The sequence below is a fragment of the Chelonia mydas genome, chromosome 2, assembly GCF_015237465.2.
Source record: "Chelonia mydas isolate rCheMyd1 chromosome 2, rCheMyd1.pri.v2, whole genome shotgun sequence".
In the NCBI taxonomy this organism is placed as follows: domain Eukaryota; kingdom Metazoa; phylum Chordata; order Testudines; family Cheloniidae; genus Chelonia; species Chelonia mydas.
The window spans coordinates 235,377,670-235,395,458 of NC_057850.1; the positions used below are offsets into that span (position 1 = coordinate 235,377,670).

At 43.8% G+C, this 17,789-nt stretch overlaps 1 long non-coding RNA gene across 2 annotated transcripts in view; it reads left to right on the forward strand.

The window, feature by feature from the left end:
• Nucleotides 1-17,789, forward strand: part of LOC122464762 — an 85,574-nt gene that overhangs the window by 9,155 nt on the left and 58,630 nt on the right. The window contains exon 2 of one of the 2 annotated variants that reach the window (XR_006289106.1): nt 6,988-7,067. The exons of the other annotated variant lie outside the window; for it this stretch is intronic. This is a non-coding gene — a long non-coding RNA (uncharacterized LOC122464762). The remainder of the gene's footprint in view (nt 1-6,987; nt 7,068-17,789) is intronic. 2 annotated transcript variants of the gene reach the window in all.

The window sequence follows — 17,789 nt, forward strand, 5'->3', positions numbered from 1 at the left end:
CAACATTAAAGTGCTGCCGCGGCGGTTTAGTCGCTGCACCAGTGCTGGAAAAGAGCTCTCCCAGCGCTGTAAAAAACCCACCCCCACGAGGGGAGTAGCTCCCAGTGCTGGGAGTGCGGCTTCCAGTGCTGGTGTACTGTCTACGCTGCCACTGTACAGCACTGAAGCCTGCATTGCTCAGGGGTTTGTTTTTTCACGCCCCTGAGCGAGAAAGTGTCAGTGCTGTAAAGTCGCAGTGTAGACAAGGCCTCCGTCCTCATCCTCAAGGGAAAGCTGCACGACACCTTTAAGCGACGAGCCTGAGAGCTTAAATTCATAACTTTGCTAGATACTAAAAATCATGGACTGAATAGACACAGTGGATTTATGGGTTATTAAAACAAGTTATAACCCACAAATTCTTCCTCCCCAGCCTTTTCTCTCCCCCTGGCCCCCATTTCCCCCTATGACTGGAGAGGTGTTAACTGGCCACTTCACCTTTGAATGGCCCCTTAAAATGTGTTAACTACTTATGCTAAATAATCTGTTCCACACTGTATTTAGCTGACACCCTGAGTACCTTTCCCAGACCTGAAGAAGAGCTCTGTGTAAGCTCGTCTCTCTCACCAATAGAAGTTGGTCTAATAAAAGAGATTACCTCACCCACCTTGTCTTGAGAACATTAACTGACCAACAAGCATTTAACAGGAGGAAACATGCCATTAACATAAACAAAAAGAAAGGTGATGCTTCACATCATTTATCCAATTGACTTGATAATGTGAAATAGAGCAATATTTAGAAAGCAAATTAGTTCAGCTAGCTGCATCAGGAGAAACTTGTAATAGTGTTAGAACCTTGAGGAATACAAAATTGTTTTAAATTGTGGTACTATGTTTAGTGGGGTTTTTTCCCTGAAGCACATTGAGCTGTTAGTGAGCCTGTATCATTTAAAGCAATGGGTTTTACTCCTGTTAAGTGTTTGATGTGCATGCATTTTAACTTGTTTATTGTTCCTAATTGCTGCTTAGATACAGGATGGACAATGGCAATAATTTGTTAATACAGAATGATAAAAATCACATTTAAAGAAAATCCTTACCCAGGTTTCTAATTACACCTCTTATCATTCATCCAGCTTATTTACTCTTTGTATTCCACTTATCTTGGAAAAAGAAACATGATCTCTGAGGACCTGATCCTACCACTATGCTTAAACTGAGTAGAACCATAAGTAGTCTTACTGCTTTAATTGGGATAATTTGTGGAGTAAGGAGCTACTAAACATGAGAAGGATTGTTGATCTGGACACTAATTGTTCTCAGCCTTTGGCTCTCCAGCTCTAGCACAATGGTGGTGCCAACACTGTGGGGGAATGTTTAAAACTTTTTATTAACACTTAAAATACAGTTTCTCTTATCAAACTCTGCAGAAGCTTTAACAAAATCTAAACTGCAGCCTATTGCAAGGCCAAGGTGGAATAATGAGGAAAGACAGTGCAGGGCTTCTGGATTAATCCAAACTAACTGTAATTTGTCAAGTCTCTAGCTATTTTCAGTACACTGAGTCTAAAAACAGTAAACTTAAATAATAAAGAACAGATCGTATGGGACACAGTCTGTTTCCCTCAGGGCTCATAGTCTCTGTTTAGCATAATCCTCACCTCTTTCCCACCAATGAAGCCTAAATAGGCTCACCTGAATTTAACTAGCTCCCAAATGCTAGTGCCTCCCTGAGTTTTCTCTTAGGGCATGGCTACACTTGCAGATGTAGAGCACTTTGAGTTAAACCAGCCTTCATAGAGTGCAGCAGGGAAAGCGCTGCCGTCTGTCCACACTGAGAGCTTTGAGCGCACTGGCATGACCACATCTGCGGCACTTGCAGCAGCATTGGACGCGGTGCATTATGGGCAGCTATCCCAGCGTGCAAGTGACTGTAACAGGCTTTTCAAATGGGGGGGGGGGGGTGGAGTGTGTATGTGGGGGGAGAGAGAGTGGGGTTTTTGGGGGGCTGAGAGCATGTCAGCATGCTGTCTTGTAAATTCAGACAGCAGCAACCCCCCCTCCCCTCCCTGCCTCTCTCTCTCACACACAGCATTCCACACTAATGGTTGCTTTGTCTCGGAGCAGATAAGCAGCTGGCTGTCAGAAACGGAGCTTTCAAAGGGCATATCCGCATTCCTACAGTGATTCAAAAACAATGAGAAGAGTGGCCACTTGACTTAAGGGGATTATGGGACGTTTCTGGAGGCTGATCAGAGTGCAGTAATTCAACACCTCGTCCACACTGGTGCTGCGGTGCTCCGTGGGGGCGCAGCAGACGTTATTCCACTCGCCGAGGTGGAGTACCAGCAGCGCTGTAGCCATGGATTCAGAGCGCTCTACGTGACTTGCCAGTGTGGAGAGGAAGTGAGCTAGTGCGCCCGGGGCTCCTTTATTGCGCTGTAACTCGCAAGTGTAGCCAAGCCCTTGGTTTTGGCTGGGTATTAACTCCCAGAAGCTCAGGCTCTTGCCTGGCTTGGTTTGACCTCCACTTAGGGATGCCCCTTGGGTATGGTGTAGTAGGGCTTCAGGATTCCCACAGGGGATGCTAAAAGACCTGTGCAGCCCTCACAAGGCCTAAATTAAGTTGGAAGTTAAGTCACAGCATACAAATGTTCTGTTTTCATGTTACCACCACCTTTCTGTGTGTGCAGGCATGGGATACCTAAAACTTCTAAGCGGCACTTTTTTCCTGAATCAGGCCGCAAAGTGATTGGAAATCCATGCAGGTGGAGAGAGCTATTGTAGTAGATCCTAAAGCCTGAATGTCAATGTGAAAGGGATTTTACCAGAGCTGGTCAAAATAATTTTTTCTACAGAAAATTTTGATGAAAATGAAACTTGAACTTTTTCTAAATTTCCATGGAAAACTTCCATTTTTTGGTGGAAACTGGAATACTGAAAACTTCTGTTGGAATTTAAAAAATCTCCATTTGGAAATGCTGTGCAGTCCCTCCTGGGAGTTATAATTTAGATGCCTCCCCTTCTCCAAAGGCCAGGATCCCTGGTCTGATCACATCTCCCATGATGATGTTCCACGGTCTCCTCTTGCAGAGGGCAGGTGGTGCATTGGAGGAGTTCCTAACTGTGTTGCATCATGGGGATGTTACCCAGCTGAACAGCTCAGTCCACTGAGAAAACTGGGTACATGAAGCAAACAAACTACAATTCCCATGATGTACTGCAGCAGTATTTCTAAATTGAACTAGGTCCGTTTTCAGCCAAAATATTTCAGCTTATTGGTGTTTGGCTTTTTTGATTAAAAATAAACATTCTTTAGCAAGTAGACACTTTTCCTGAAAAATTTTGTTTAGCTGAAAACCAAATTTTCCATTAAAAAAAAAAAGTTTCAACCTAAAATTTTTGGCCAGCCCTATATTTTATCTTCTTAATTCCACAGACTCAGTTTGTCTGAGTCAGCCTGTAGGGGGTTTCTTCCTTTGTTAGGGTATCTGTTTAGTTTTCACTGATATGACATCTGCCTCCGTTTCCAGCTACATTCAACTTTGTTGTAGTTCTCCTTGCTATTGCAGCATTTTACAAATCTCAAAATGCTAGTTCCCAATTGGCCGAACTTTGACTGGTGATGTGTGCATTACTAACACATCTGTTTCAAGGGATGTGACAATTTTGCTTTTTTGAATGGGTTCAGATACCAAATATAAGCTATTGCACTGATTGAATAATGGATATAGGTAACAGATAATATCAGCAACATAAATGTAGTTCTGTCCCATGCCCAAGCAGAGTGGTGTATGACACAAAGATTTAATCCAGGATTTGGCAACGAATTATTCATCGATATTTAGCAGAATTAAATCTTCAGAAACAGAGGTTCCTGATCTAGCTAATGTTCCTAATCCTCCCAGCATGAAAACTACATGCTTTTGAGGAAGGCATAAACCTCACAAGAATGATAACGTAGTGAATATAGTTGGTTCTAATGAATATAAACTATTGCAAATCTTGTATCTCAAGTATCTTGTTCACTGTTTCTTTTCACTGTTACAGAAATCTTGCAACTTTAGTTACAATGTCTAAAAACCTACTACATGTATTAATATATAATTATGACTATGATCTAAAGCCCATTGGAGTCAACGGAATCACTCCCTCTGACTTCAGTGGGCTTTGGATCAGGCCCTAACCAAAGAAAACAAAACTATGCTAATGTCAACGTGCGAGGAGGATTGAGTGATGTAATATCAGTTCAGTTTTTCTTTTTACAGCAGACTCTGTCCAGTATTATCAAAGGAACCAGAAGCATGTGTCATTTCTTCAATGCAAGATCATTGTGATCCTCTGAGTTGTTTTTCATCTCATCCTCTTAGAGGATCACCATTACTGTGTCACAAACACAACATACTTGTAGCTCTCTGTTCTTGTTTCATTAGCAATACCATGCTTGTACCCTTCTGCAAGCATTTAAGGCCCCAAACCTACAAACAACAATGTAAGTAAAGCTTTATATATACACACAGTAGAACTCCCTATTTTATGAAGTAATTCGTGATTGAGGAGTTCAGAAATGGAACATCTCAAAATTCCATTAGGTACAGTGCATAAATTGCAGTATGGTGCAATGCATTGTTTTCTTTTTTGTCCTTCAAACCATTGCAAAATGATTTTCAATGCACCAAGGCATTGGTAGGGGGATATCAACTTCCTCATCAACATCATTTCCATTATCTGACTATTTCCCCCCTCCCCAGTCCCCTTCAGGAAAAATGGTTTAACTCAGGGTTCTCAAACTCAATTTACCTTAGGGCCAGTGCCAGTCCTCAAATCCTCCCAGTGGGCTAATAATGTCACTCATGCTACCCAGAACCCACCCCCCCCCAAACTCCGCCCACCACCTTCCTAAGGCTCTGGGAGGGAGTTTGGGTGGAGGTGGGGGAAGGGATCTGGGCTGCAGGCTCTGGGATGGATTTTGGGTGCTGGGTGCAGGCTCTGGGCTGGGGCAGGGGGTAGGGGTGTAGGCTCTGGGAAGGAGTTTGGGGGTGAGGGGGTGTGTGGGAAGGGGAGGGGGTGCAGGCTATGGGAGGGAGTTTGGGGCTTGGGGGTGTATGTGGGAAGGGGAGAGGATGCAGGCTCTGGGAGGGAGTTTGGGAAGGGGTATGTGGGGAGGAGATGGGGGTGCAGGCTCTGGGAGGGGGTCGGGGGCACGGTGCTTACCTGGGGCTCCAAGGCGGGGCGGGCTGCGGGGCCTCCACGTGCTGCTGCCCCCAGGCACCGCCCCCACAACTACCCATTGGCCGCAGGGCGCTCAGGGCGGGGGCAGCACGTGGAAGTGCGGCCCTGCCCCAGGGCCGCAGGGAGGGGCTGGCAGCCACGTGGAGCAAGCACACAGGAAGCCACTCAGCTCCACTGCGCTGCCGATGGTGGGCAGGGCCCCGGGCCATTTTAAATCGCCTGGGGGACGCGCGTGGGAGGGGGAGGGAGTACCTGGGGGCAGCAGGCAGGGCTAAGGGAGAGACCCAGCCCCAAAATTGCTGGAGCCCCATAGGCCACATTGGGGAGGTTCTCAGGCCTCAGGTGGGCCGGGACTTGGAGACCCCTGGTTTAACTGTTCATAAGATTGACAATCTTAAAAGTGAGGTTCTGCCCTTGAGTAGCCTCATCGTCCCGTTTTGGTCCACACGTGTAAGTAAAGCTATGCCTGTGCTTACATGTTTGCGCATGGGACTAAATGTTTTATACTTAAATTAAACCTTTTAGAAGTGCTTCTCATAACTTGAAATAAATACATCCGTTACCTAGAGACCACACTTTCTATAGCATGAGGAGACTTGGTGCTGTTATCATGAGATTTAAGAAGGAGAGCTTATGCTTGTATCTATTCTCTTTCGAATTCTAAACTATAATGTATTGAATGATTACTGCCCAATGTGACTAGAAACTATTTTAATAGTCCTCCTTTCCTAGTACTACTTTATACTTTCTTATAATAATTGTAGGGAAGGATCATCGTCAGGCAAAATTCCAGATAAGTAGTTCTAGCAGTACACTAAGCCCTTGCAATTTGGAGGAAGTATGGCTTAAAAAGGAATTCCTCATTCTCCTAACAGACTATTTGTAAGAGTGAGGTTTTCTGATAACAGTCTTGAAATGGCAAATAATTGTGTAGTGGGTCTATATCTTCTCGGTGGCTTGCACCTATGCACTGAGATATTTATTCAAGGTAATAATTATTTATGGAAAAATTAGAGTACATAAAATCTGTCAGGTTGAAAGACAAAAGACAAATGGTGTTTACAGGTCCTTAAAATAATTTAAAATGTAAATACATCTTAACATTAAATTCTGAGTTTCTGGACAATAGAGATCCAAACCTAGAGAACAGATACAGCATGGTCAATAGCAGTGCAACATTCCTCACATCCCGTATGTGCCGTAACCCTGACTTGGAGGGATAATGTCAAGAGGTGAGAGGGAAGTTAGGTTTCCAGGTCTGTCCAGTCCTTTCCATCTCTTGCAAGGATTGTGGACAAGGTAGTTGATTATAATGTGAGCATCTGTTCACTAGTAACTGGACTGGGACTAACCAACTCATCTCGCATAGATCAGATGGGTTAGTAACTTTCTGTCACTACTGAAATTTAAAGTAAAAAATAGAGAGTTTGATCCTACAAACCCTAACATATGTGATTAATCCTTACTAATGCCAGTAGTTCCAATGACTTCAAAGGGACAACTTGCATGAATAAAAGTTGCAGGATCAGGTCCTTGAAAGAAAAAGAAAGAAACAACACTCCTCACCCCAGCCCTCCACCCTGATAGCTGGAGTTAAATATTTTAGAAAAAAATCAGCCCATCTGTACATGTGTTCTAAACTAGTTCACTGAAAGACAGCAGTTTATTCGCATTTATTGACACAAAGCGTCAGTTTGAAGCTCTGTATAACTTCCCATCTTCTTCCATTTACCACCTCCTGCTTTTATTGACATTCAACATACCTGCTACTTAGCTTCAGGTGGAGCAAGATCCTCGAAGAAGATCTGTTGTCTTCCTGACTGTGGCCCCATGAAGTGACCATGTACACACCTAGTAAGTCAATTAATCTTTAACTCATTACTGTCCGTACATAGAGCTTATGATTTGAATGACCAACGGCTCGGTTCATTTTCTACTTAGGAATTGATGTTTGGAGATCTATGGCCAAACCCTGAGCTGAGGGCCCCAACATCCATTGACTTCAGTGTGAGCAGAGGGGCACTAAGCACGTCTCGAGAGGCTCTCAGCACCTTGCTTAATTGGATCCTTGTCGGTTACCATACTTAACTTTTTTCTTAAGAAGGAGAGCTACCTTAGTAAGGCAAGATCTAAGCACACATGATTTTCATGGTGACCTCCACTTAAATGCACTGTATTACTGAGATTGCACACTAAATTTTTTTTGCACTTTTGCAGAATAAAATGACTTTCTCCCTTTGGTTATCTGTGTAGCGCCTTATGTGTCTATGGTGCTTTGCAAAAATCCCTCCTGTAACAGTGTAAGGTTCTGATCTTGCAGTGGAACCTACGTGGGAAGATTCTTATGTCTGTATGGAATCTCACTGGCTTCAGTAGGACGGCACAGATGGTAGATTCTGCTTGCAGCTGGGTTTAGATTCATATGATGCCTTGCATTTGGAGAGAGATGACATCTTGTTCTCCATAATCTCACCTTTCATTTTTTAATAAATCCATAGTGGTTATAGTTGTGAAGAAACACTTGGTTCACATTTTAGGTTAACAGATGCAGAGATGTCCGCGAGTCTGCAGGATGTTTTGAACAACAACTCTGAGAGGTTTGAGCTGCCCCACTCATCTGCATGAGATGTTAACTGAGATGTCCAATAATGATAATTTAAATGTCAACATTGTTGATTATTTCAGTTCTTCACATAAGACAGGAGAAGGTGGGTCACAAAACTGCACAATTTACTGGGAATGATATGCTATTTTGATTACTCAGATGGGTGGCATTTGGCACATACTGACACTTTTCTTTTCCTTAGTCCAGAAAGAGCTAAGCCCAAGCAGAGTCCATGAGTACCTTGATGCTCAATCAAGGGGAAGCCAAACTTGTGGAGCTCACATAACAAATGAACAAAGGCACGCACACACTTTGAACATCTGCACAATCTGCTGAGAGCAATGTCTCATTTTGATGATCCACGTGAATGGAGCTTATTTTGTGGCTGGAGCTTAAAAGTGTACCACAATCTTCCACTTCCTCAATGTGAGTCCTGTCTACACACATCCTGTTGCAGGATTAGGTCTAATTTTGGCAAACAGTAAAACAGCTAAGCAGTGGGAAGTCATGTCTAAACTACTGGTGCTATAGTGACATAGCTAAAGTTTGACCCCACAGTCTAGACCAACGGTGGGACTTCAGGAACCTGGCTGTGCGGCCCTGGGCTCCAACCGTGTGGCAGTGGGTACTGACCCGCCCTGGCGCTGGCCACAGGCGCCAACCCCAGTCGCACAGCAGTGGGCTCCAAGCACAGGGCTTTGGACGCCAATCCCTGGCTCTGGCTCTGGCCCTGGGGCACCAGGTGCTGACCCCTGGCTCTGGCCACAGAGCTTCAGTCGGCCCCCGCTGCCTCCCCAGGCCCTGCATCCATCCCACCATCACCTCTGGCCCCTGCTGCCTCCTCCGTCAGCCCCCAGTTCCGGCCGTGCGGTGGCAGGCGCTGGCCCTGAGCTCCAGCCACACGGCCCTAGCCCTGGCGCTGATCCCCTGCTGCAGCTGCACAACAGTGGGCGCTAACCCACAGTTCTGTTCCTGGGCTCCAACCACGCGGTGACAGGAGCTGGCCCTGGGCGCCGATCCTTGGCTCTGGCCATGCAGCAGCAGGCGCTGACTCCTGGCTCCAGCCACCCGCTCCTGGGCTCCGGCGCCCAGCTCCGGGCTCTGGCCGTGTGGCAGCAGGCACTAGCCCTGGGCACTGACCCACAGCTCTGGCTGCATGGCAGCAGGCTCTGATCCCTGGCTCCGCCACACAGTGGGACTCATCACCCATCGCCCCTGCCCCACTACCTCCTGCGGCCCTGGATCCATTCCCTCACTCCATGATCCTTCTGCCTCCCCCGGTCCTGCATGCATCCCCCTAATTGCCCCAGGCCCCTGCTGACTCCACTGGCCCCCCAGTGGCACTGGAACACTTTTAGTAGTGGGGGTGCCGAAAACCAGTCCCCTTACCCCTGTCTGTGCCCCACCCCGCGAGCTGAGGCTGGAAGCAGGGCTGTGTCTCCGTGAGGGGGCGGATCTGGATGGGGTAAGGGGGCTGAGGCTGTGGCCACAGCTAGGGGTGGGCATGGGGCCTGGAGCAGAGGACCAGGCATGGGGCCCCGGGAGTGGAGCCCTGGGAGTGGGGGTCTGGGCACGGGGCCCTGGACGGGCCAGTGGCTGGGGAGTGGGGCTGGCAGCTGGGGCCCCAGGAGCAGAGCCCCAGGCATGGGGCTGGGAATGTGGCCCCGAGCTAATAGCTGGGGAGTGGTGCTGGCGGCACAGGCCCAGAGCCAGCGGCTGAGGAGTGGGGCCAGCAGCCAGGACACAAGCCCCAGGTGCGGGGTTGGGGAGCGGAGTGCGGGGCATGGGTCCAGCAGCTGGGGAGCGAAGTCCCAGGCGGAGGGCTGGGAGCAGGGCCCTGGGCGCGGAGCAAATGGCTGGGGAGCAGGACATGGGGCCAGCCCCCAGGACCCGAGCTGCGGAGTGGAGTCCTGGTGCGGGGCCAGCAGCCCCGCATAAAACCTGGGGGTGCTGCAGCACCCCCTTCATCTCTACTTCCTGCACCTATGCTGGCCCTGCATCCATCCCCCACATTGCCCTGGGCCCCCGCTGCCTTCCCAGGCCCTGCATCCATCCCACCATCGCTTCTGGCCCCCGCTGCCTCCTCCTTCAGCCCCCATATCTAGGGCTTAATGAGTCCTGGGGCTTGTTAAAAAAGGTGATATTAACAAACATGCAAGTATCACTTTTCACATCAGACTTACTAGCTACCTGTGAAAAGTGATACTTGTATGTTTGTTAATATCACTTATCACTTTTCACAGCCTCCCAGGTAACAATATGGTCTGTACATTATCTCAGTGGTCTAAAACCTGTTTGATTCTCTCTAAGTTGACCTACGAAGTCCTGGATTGGGGGGAAGAAGCAGAAAGCCAGCATTATTTTTGTTGAGTCTGAGAAAAAACCTTACAAATATACTTTACAATGATTTGGATGTGAATCTGTGTATATTTAATTCCCCCCCCCTAAAGTTAATCAAGTATTTTAGGAAAAAGATGTCAGTGCGGCCACCAGTAAGAGTTGGTGACTGCACTCTGAGGCCACCCAAAAATTTGTTGTGAGAACCCTGGTCTCGACTCAGACTACAGTGATGGAAGAGGTTTTTCCATTACTACAGGAACTCCATGTCCCTGAGCAATGGGTTGAAGGAAACGTTCTTTCATTGACCTATCTGCATCTACACCATGGGTCTGGTTGGCATAGCAATGGTGCTTAGGGGTGTGGAGTTTTTCACACCCCTGAGCACCATAGGTATGTTGGCCGTAGTCTTTAAGTGTAGACCAGGCTGGAGAGAGCAGACAATGTTGGAGCGGAGATCAGCAGTGAAGAGTTAAGGCTGGGTCTAAATACAGTTTCTGTACAGATATAACTGTTGACTGGGTGGATGACTTTTTTTTAACCAAAGAAGTTATACCAGTACAAGCTCTGGTCCGTCCACAGTTATACTGGTATAAAAGTGCCTTATTCCTCTTCTTATGTGGGAATAGCTGTGCTGAGATTATGTCTTCACTAAGGAAACTGTAGAGGCATAGCTACAATGCCGTAGATATACTGGCATAGCCCCATAGTGTAGATGCAGCCTACACTGATGGAAGAGTTTTTTCTCTGTTGGTGTAGGGACACCACCTCCCTAAGCGATGGCAACGAGGTCAGTAGAAGCAGTTTTCTGTCAGCCTAGCTGTGCCTATGCTGGGGGTTAGGTTGGCATAGGTACATTGCTCAGGCATGTGTATCTTTCACTTCCTTCCCAGACTGACGTAGCTATGTTGACCTAAATTTTATGTGTAGACCACGCCTGATATTAAGCACATTTATGTTGGTAGAACTACAAATTTCATTTTGAAGGCTTTAAAGGATGGTCAGTTGGTGCATGGGAAGAGCCCTATTTAAAACATAGCAAACAGTACGAAAAGAGGGGGAGGAGAAGGAGAGAATTTTTGTGCTACTGATTACTGTCTGCTAAATTGCTTTCAAGAATAAAATGTAGAGAGGTGCTGTGGCAATGTATCAAAGAAAAACCTGGTGTCAAGAAATTGACACTGATTAACCTGTTTGTGGAAAAGGCTTTTCATTCAACACTAGCCTGAAATGTTTAAAAAAACATTTTTTTCAAAACAAGTTAACTTTTTATTAATATAATCTGGTGGTTCTGGGATGAAGTGGTTAGAGCTGTCGTTTCCCAGAACTCCAGAGGCTCTCCATCAACACTTTTATAATTGCCCTCTAAGTCATCTTTGAGTAGAAGAAGCTCCTTTTCCATATCTAAGCTCCATGTGAAAGGTTAATATGCTCCTATTCTTGAAATCTCTTTAAGGCAGCACCAGGAATATTTGCACAGATTTCCCTTCACACACATCATCAATAAATATGGAAATTATAACTTCAAATCTCATATTATTTCTCTCTGACAAAGCAATATGGTGTTACAATTAACTGAATTTAGACTTTTTTTCTCTCTTAATGTTGCAAGAGAGATATGCAAATTTTATTAAAAAATATGCATGGTTAAATTTAGCCATAAATTCCATTCAGGGATTTCTGCTTTGTATATTGTTCCAAGTCAATATGTCTGCCGAGAAAACCACCCACTGTGCAGGAATACACAGTCAGCTACTTGGAAAGGTGAAAAGTTTAATTACAAGAGTTTATATATTCTGGGGAAAAGTAAAATAAGGCAGAGCCCTAATTTTTTTTGTTACAATTTTAACTAGCGGAAATATAATTTTATACTGTTTACTTTTACATTTCTGTGATAAGACAAGAACGTCTAACTTTTTAAACTCATGTAGTATTTGACAGTTAAGTACTAGACAGTGTGAAAGTAGAGACTGCAAATAAATGGCAAATTCCAAAAACCAGTGTCGTGGATTCCTGTGTTAACTACTGATTTTCCTGTGAGGTAAGATAAAATGGAATTTAGGGTTCAAAATAAAATATTTCCTGTATAGTTTGTCTGTTTCAGCTGGAAGCTTCTCCACTGAACTCTAGCACCAACTGTAATATAAATTTAGCAGTATCATCTGTGTCCAACAAGTACAAACTTCTTGTGCTACTAAATGAATATGGTATATTCTGAGGTTTTTTTATTCTAAGGATGGCAAATATGAAATGGGATCTAGAGTGGAAAGGTCAACTTGCTGCTAGGGGGAGCATATATTATAGACTTATGCATGAACATAATCTCAATTCAGGAAAGTTCTGCAGATAGTGGATTTCCGTCACGAGGTTTGTCATTCCACCATTTTTGTTTTTAGAGTTCAGTGACCTGGAATAATTTGTTTATAGTAGGTGTACAGTGGAACTATGTTATAGGGAAATACACAGTATCACGAAATAAATTTCACTGCAACTTGATTTGTAATTTGTACATTGCTAAGCCCTGTAACAATCTTAATTCTGCTATTGGTATGCCCAAAGTTTCTAAAGCTGTTTTGCTATAGTTGAAACGTGTTCTCTTATGGTACTTCTACAATAGGCAGAATTCATTTGGAATTATTCAGAACAAATCAATAACATGGAAATACATTACGTCAAGAGTACTGTGGCCCAAGTCATCTTTGGGTTTTATGACTCTCCTTTCCCATCTGCTGATGTATATACCATTTTGTGTGTGGAGAAAGACTGGGAGTCTTGTAGAAGTAAATGTGGAAGATGTCCTCACACTAAAACTCTGAGTTTTAGATAGTCCTAAGATTTGTTTCACTATTGCTCCTACTTTTCTGATATACTGTGGATTTTAAATTCAAATTCTACACTAGAGTATCTTTTTGAAAGTCTCATCTCTTGGCCATAGTTGTAGGTTATGTGGGATGGAAACTCTGCAAGTGCATTAATCCTGCATCACGGGCCACTATGGTGCTTCCACCTTGGTGTGCCACAGATCTTAGGCAGTAGCACCACGGAAACTCTTGATGTACTGATGTCTTGGTGCCTGCATGTGTAATTTTCACTCCACGCATCTGACGAAGTGGGTTTTTTACCCACAAAAGCTTATGCCCAAATAAATCTGTTAGTCTTTAAGGCGCCACCAGACTCCTCGTTGTTTTCATGATTATTGTTATTCTGATTACAAAACATGCTGCTTAGTCTTGAGTCCTAGCTCATGAAGCCTTCGGGCACCATCCAAAAGACCAGGCTACTGCTGAAGGACATGTGCCAGATTATGCACAGGCCTTGTATGGCACAAGGAAGAAAGAAGGGAAAGGTGGTTAAGGAGCTTTCCCTCTACCTCACCCAACTGCACACTCCATGTAAGGCCTAAGGACAGCAGTAATCCCTGTGCTCCACAAATCACCTCAAAGGGGGTAGGAAGGAGGTAGCACCATGTCCCTTCCCTACCTCTATAGAATCCTGAAGTGAAGATAGGAGAGGATTACATTGGATTGGTTTAAAGAACTGTACAGCATTGTCCACAGTCTCTGGGCCTATGTGGGAGGATTGTGTTTTCTGAGGTATAATCTCCTATAGATCTTGTGCTGAGGCTCTGCCCAGGCTGCTACGCAGCCATATGGTTGTTGCTAAATGCCACACTCTAGCCCTGTGAATATACATGCAAATCTTGTATTTAAAAACAATCTGGTCTCTGAAGCCAATGTATAACAGTAACTTCCACCTTACAGCTCTAGCAAGGTTTAAAAATTCCATATTGTATCAATCAGTCTGCTTATTTTCCTTCAAAAATGGCATAATATCAGGCACCTAATAGAACGAAATAAAGGGAATCTATTTATCTAGTCATCCTTGTGAAAGTCAACCATAGCTGATTTAAAATGAGAAACTGTTCAATAGTTACATATTCAGAATTGGTTTTTAGTCTAATCCAAAAACTACCATACATTAAAATGGAAAATTCTGGGGTTTCCAATACTTTCACTTTTTATAATTTTGTTGGAGTATAAATGATCCTACTTAGCTGTGAATGTGGTCTAGAACTGGCTTGCAGATTGCCTTGGTATTTCCACCTGCTCTATATGTGGTAAAAATAGTATATACTAACCTCAGTGCTGGTGAGAGATTACACTAGGTGAAAACATGATGATGTGATTTGATCTTTTAGAAAGCTTAGGGTTTCTCAGGTCATGAAGGGCTGCAGAGTGCAGACTCACTTTCATGACTAGTACAGAACTTGATTTCTCATAGCTGAAACACTTTGGCCTGGTCTATACTTAAGCTTGGCTGGCATAACAATGAAGGTTAGGGATATGATTTTTTGTAACCAGCTATGCCAGCAAAAGATCTAGTGTAGACACAGTTATGTCAACAAAAGTCCTCTTGCCAGTATGGTTTATTTCACTCGATATACGCTATACTGGCAACTTTTACTAGTATAAGATTGCTCTTCACAAGAAGGGTTTCCTGGTATAAATACACCAGTTAACTGTGGGTGTTAGTGTATGCAGGCTCAGGGTCCATTTCATTGTAGACTACTAATCTATTCAGGAATGTATCTACATTAGAAAGGGTTTGGTGGAATGCTTTCTAGTGTAGATAAATTCTTGGATTAGATCAATAGTTTACTAGGAAATAGGCTCTAATCCTGCAAGCACTAACACATGTGCTTAACTTTACACACATGGGTAGTCTATTGAATTTAACTGAATCAGCTGTGTGCAGAAAGTTAAGCTCACACACCATTAGTTGCAGGATCAGGAGCATTTTTTGCCCCATTGCTTTGCAGTTTTATGGCTGATTCTGATCTGGCTGACATACAGCAATGTAAATCAGGAGTAACCCCAGTTAAGTGAAAACTGCACCAATGTGAAAGTGGTGTAAATGAGATAGAATCAGGCCTAGGAGACCTTTTCTGGCCTCAGGTTGCAGCATGCACAAGTATCTTTAAAAATCATTCTTCAAGATGTTCTAGGTCAGTCTTAGGTGGATGGAATTACGTTCTCAAAATGTCTAACCCACTGCCTTAAATTTGGCATTTAGTAGCCGTCCTAGCAGACAGGATTGTCTCCACAATATTTCTCAGTATGGAAGCTGATCCTCACTAAAAATCAGTCTTGCCTTAAGCCCACACAAAGTTTGTGTTAGCTTACTATTACTCTTATATACTATTTGCATCAAAAATGATGACTGCTGAAGTTGAGGTAACAGAAAATGTTATTTGTGCTAAAGGAAGGAACCTCACATCACTTCGAGCCTTCTGCAGGAACACATTTCTTCTGTCCCTTATCCTTGTCCTGTATTTGGGTCCTGAAAGGCAGAGAGATGTGGACCAAGGAGATAGTAATACAGTATATGGAGATGGGACTTCTCTTCTACCACTAGGGTGAGCCCTCCAAAAAGACCCATTTAAAATAATGCTGTCAAACTTGCAGCTGCAGGCTACTCACACCCTTTCAGTGTGGCATTCTGTCCCCCTCTATTGGTGGTTGGGCCACACTGAGGTTGATGTGCCAGCTACAGCCTGGGGTAATACAGCTGGGTCTTTTAACTGAAGCAATAGAGGCTCATGCTTTCAGGTTTGATCCTTGTTGCCAATGACCCCACCAGGGATGCGGTATAACACAGCTTGCCTCTAGTGTAATCATAGCTCTCTGAGTCAGAGAATAATGACTCCCATCCTGAGACAGAGGTACTGCAGACCTTTATACAGTAGCCATGAAGATGCTCCACTAATATTGGTACCATGTTTCCCACTCATGATTCAGTACTCCATGGTGAGAACAATCTGCTTCACAAAGAAAGAGTTTTGTGGTGATATTAATATGTGATGGCATCAGAACACCCTTTTTGTCACAGATCTAAGCCACCACTACAATTAATGGGGTTGTAACTGGTGGGTGTTCTTCTGTACAGTTCTACGAGGGAGGGGACAGCATGCTCTCTGACCAAGGTTGTAATTCTGGAACAAGGCAGCATAGAACATCCTTCTTTGTTTGTGATCTCTGGGTGGTTGTTATGCATTGTATGTTGAGAGGCATTTACTGGGGCTTTTAAAATTTTAGTGTTTATATTTAAGCTATATCTTAAACATCCAGTGACTTTGGAATAAGGGAACTTTATAAATATAACTTCAAGATAATCTTATGAAAATATGTTGAAGATAAATTGGTGGAAGGAGAAGACATCATTAGCGTAACATTGAGAAAAATACTGATTGTTCCTAGTGTATTGGAGAAGTTGTTCAAGAACCATTAATGTGCATGAATATAATCCTTATGTAACACATCCCAGGGCATCAAGACCTTGAATATCTCTTGCTGTTGACTCTACAAATTAAAGGTGCCCAGAGTTTCTTTAATAGTCATGTCCATCTTTTCAAGACCTGACAACATTTAAGAGAAGAGTCCACATGTACAATGCTCAACTGAGCCAGTGCTTCCACCTGACTTTATTTCATGGCTAATGACCTTAGGTCTTGGTGCCTGCTAGATTGTAGGCTGGGGTAATAAAAACAGCCCTTAAGTGTAAACACGAGTGCTGTGACCTGTCACATTTTTGTTTAAATTGCACATATTTCAGGTACCTTGGACAAATGTAGGATTGGAAATGATTCACTTACTTTTCCCCATGCTCTGTTTAAACAACTGATTCGCTGTATATGTTTGTATTATTCATAACACTAATTTTTCATGCACTACATTCCTCGTGTTTTTTCTCATATGTGAAGTGTCTGTGTGTCTCTGAGCATGAACTGTGATTTCTCAATGAATGCTGGTTCCCAAGTCCTTTCTCTAGTCTTTCTCTCTCTCTTTTTTCTCCAGGGCCTAATTATGAAACAGCTTCAAATAAATACAATTTTTTAACAAAAAACATTCTGCTTCCTGTGAACAATGGACTGAATTTTTCTCTTTATTCTTGGGGAGTTCTTATTCAGTTGGAGTGCTTTGCAGTTGGCTAGGCCTGAGATTTCTGGGAGCTGTAATTGTGTCTCATTAATTCTTACAGTAATGTAGGGTAACTATAAGGAGCATGCAATTAGTGGTCTGGTCAATGAATAGAGCAGTTAATCAGCAGACAAAGGATGGGGCTCAGGACCTATTAGTCTGAAAGGAAGTGTTGCTATTGTCATAGGCACTAGGAATGCATGCAGACATGTCTTAATGTTGAACTGGTTATCAGAACTATGTAAGTCTTTTTGCTAAACCAGTTTTCCTGCTTATTCCAGTATTTTGGAAAGCTTGATACAGCATTGCCTATTAAAGATCAGAGACCGCATCTGAGGTTTTGGTAGAGTTGCTCAGTACATTCTCTCACTCAACAATGGCAGCCACAGGGTTTATCAAAAAAATAAATAAAATAAAACTGGCCAGAGAGACCTAAGACATCCTTTATGACCCTTTGTCATCAGAAAATAGTCAATGAATGGAGGAGACTAATAAAGTTTAAATCAGCCATTGTGCTGTCACTCAATCATACGCTGCAAGTTTGTCTTCATAAAGTGAACCTTGTTTGTTCTGAATGGTTTGCTTTCAATGCATGTAAATGTATGCAAATATTCATAATAGTTTAAAAATGGCAGCTCTCATGGTAACAAATAGCTC